Source organism: Pinus tabuliformis, chromosome 8, assembly GCF_031772625.1.
Source record: "Pinus tabuliformis cultivar Carrire ecotype Pingquan chromosome 8, CPIR1, whole genome shotgun sequence".
NCBI classification, from domain to species: domain Eukaryota; kingdom Viridiplantae; phylum Streptophyta; class Pinopsida; order Pinales; family Pinaceae; genus Pinus; species Pinus tabuliformis.
In genome coordinates this window covers 340,524,604-340,527,733 of record NC_142294.1, presented here as the reverse complement: position 1 = coordinate 340,527,733, position 3,130 = coordinate 340,524,604, and the positions used below count along the sequence as shown (strand labels likewise).

The 3,130-nt window shown below is 35.8% G+C and overlaps 1 pseudogene; it reads right to left on the bottom strand.

Annotated features, from left to right (window-relative positions):
• Positions 1 to 2,021: 2,021 nt before the first annotated feature.
• On the bottom strand, positions 2,022 to 2,618 carry LOC149235532 (T-complex protein 1 subunit beta pseudogene; annotated as a pseudogene).
• Between the last annotated feature and the right edge of the window lie 512 nt (positions 2,619 to 3,130).

Sequence of the window (3,130 nt, the reverse complement as noted above, 5' to 3'; positions counted from 1 at the left end):
ACTTAGTAATTCCTTTTTCCAACATAAATATTGTAATTAGTGGCTTTAAATGTGTGAATACATAAATTGTAAAATCAATATAGTTTAAATTTGTGAAAGTTTATTTTTATATGGTTTATCTTTGTAAATTGATATAACTTGAATGCAAATTCATATATCCAGCACACCCTTTGGTTTGGGTGACTGAGCATGATCAAATTCATTAATGTGCTCCAAGAAAACAAATATTAGTTACAAATATTACTCCTCTCCCTAATGATGCCAAATTTAATGGGGTTCTAGCTCCCTTATGTAGGTAAGGGGCTGGGGGAGTCAACAGCTAAACAAATACCCATAAAGTTGATACATTAGGTGGAGTGTGGAGGTGTGAAGCAAGAAATGAGTGGGTACAAGGGGGGTGATAACATGGATTTGGGTTACACTTTTTGGCAAGAGAGGGCGCATTTAGGTGAAAGAAAAGAAGGCGAGATCATGCAGTTTAAGTCATTGATCGAGCCATTTTTAAGCACTCGATCAAGCTTTTGAGGTCATAAAATCCACAATTCCAGCATCCCTTCTCCAAAAAGTCTCGCGACACATTTTTGTACCCTAGTAGACTTAGGGAAAATTTTGTCCTTAAGTGGTAAAGTTGATCATGTTGGATTCATACTCGAATCCTCTATCCAATAGCATATGAGTTTGTCATTTTTGAATTCATATGATATTTTTCATACAATTTATTTTAAAGATAATACTTGAAATTAGTTTGGAAAATTTTAAAGAGGATAGATAAAAAATCAATAACATAAAATATACACAACAAGTTAAATAAAAATACCACTATCTTTGTTTATGAGTCCTCTTCAAAAAGGTACTCTTGGTTTTTCAATTTATTTAAATAGTTGAAAAAAACCTTACGTGAACACGTGTGTCTACAAAATGCAATTGAAATATTACTTCACCAACTTTGAAAAATAATAAAAAATATAATTTTGCATAGAAAAATAGATTTTTAATATTTAAAACTTAGTTCTCTCCATGTAGATCATGATTATATATATATATATATATATATATATATATATATATAGATATATACATACATACATACATACATATATATATATATATATATGTATCTATATATATATATATATATATATATATATATATATATATATATATATATATATATATATATATATATGTATGTATATATATGTATATATATGTATATATATGTATATATATATATATATATATATATGTATATGTATATATATGTGTTGGACACCTAATCCTCAATGGGTTAGTGTGGAAGTCGAATGGACAGAAGCAGTCCAAGAGACCTTGGGATCTGAAACCCAAGAGTCATATGTTGTACTATAAATGTATATCTCATGTTAATAAAAAAATGAATTGCATGTTTTATCTTTCATATTGTCTTTGCTGTCCATGTGTGTTTAACATGGTATCAAAGTAGGCGAATTCTGGCCCTGCTCATATTTGAGCCACTTGTTTTGTGGTCTCTACCTACATGTCAGTTCTGTCTTTCTACTAATCAGAATTAATCAAAATTGCCACCTTATTGAGCATTTTATTCCTCATTCTGCGCCATAATATTTCCTACACTCTATACTCTCTCCCATAACCGTTGTCTGATATTAGCTGCCACCTCTGTCAATCAGGGGTCCGACGGGCAGATACAATGGTTATCTAATATGGAAATTGAAATGATTCAAGAACCTCTGCGTGGTCAGTCTGTCCACTGCCCCTCCACAATCGCTACCCATTAAACGCTGCCACTGTTTAGACGCTGCAAATATCTGACATTACCTGCGTTTTGTCTGCCGTACCTGCACCTGCGCTCTCATTCTCTGCCATTACCTGCGCTCTGCTCCATACGTTTGTTGTAATTATGACTATTGGTTTGCTGTAATTATGTTGCGTTTGCTGTAATCATGAATGGTCCATGAAAAGTGCATGCGTTGGCTCCGTTGATTGCTGGAGGAAAAATCGTTGTCTCGTTGAACGCTGTCATATCAAGTGTGGTCCGGTTTGGAGTCTGATGGAGAAGCAGGGTATTCTGGAAAACACTGCTCCAATCCACGCATGAAAAAATGTTGTTTGTCTTGTGGAAGGATTTTGGAACTGAGTGTTGTCATTGCAATATTCATCAGGTCGGACCGGAAGGATTCTGAATTTGCCTTATTGTCCCAAACCCGCTGTTCTAAAGCATTGCGAGCACACTCAGCAGCCATTTTATAACCAGAGATAATTGTAATAGGGTGAATCTTCATTGCTACTAGTTTTTCTGCCACTCGCAAGAGCTCACCAGCAAAAACAACTACTGAAGTGGTTCCATCTCCTACCTCATCATCTGGGACTTTCGAGATGTCGACCATTTCTTTGGAAACAGGATTATCTATGTGAAGTGATTTCAATATAGTAGCGCCATCATTTGTAATGGTGACACTATGTCCCCTGCCTGTGGATTGCAAAATTTTGTCCATCCCTTTAGGTCCTAAAGTCGTCTTTACAAGGTCGGATATTTCCATGCCACCAACAAACGAAGCCATCCTGGCCCGTTCACCCTTCTCGTCCCTGGCATCGTCTTTAAATAACCTTTCAGTTGCCATGTCTAAGAGCAAGAAACGTTAACTGCAGAATCGATCGCCTCCTTTCTTCCGAAGGATTCTGTTTGTCGGGAAGGAAAATATTTGATTGTAGAGGGAAGTAGACTCTTGAGCGTAAAGCAAGGGTTGGGTTAAAACACAAAAGGAAAAACAGATAGAGAAAGATAGCCTAATTCCCGAAGACATACAGAAGACAGCGGCCTTATTCTCTTACCGGAGAGAGACAGGAGCGACAGAGCATATGGAAGCTTCCGGGCAAATAAGTCTTCCAAAGCCTCTCTCAACGTTCATAGATAGGAATGATCGCGGAGTCCTACAATCAGATATATAAGGCTGTTACACTTTATAGCTTGGCTGAATAAACATTAGATTTGTGTGAAAGATTGATATCGGCGAAGTTTATGTTATATCTTATAAGAAATTTCTGCATTTGCTCTAGGTTTTCAGGCATCTGAAAGTCTTGAATATTTGTCTGGTTCCCTGTTATATTCTATTTTGGTTTGTTGCAATTTCAA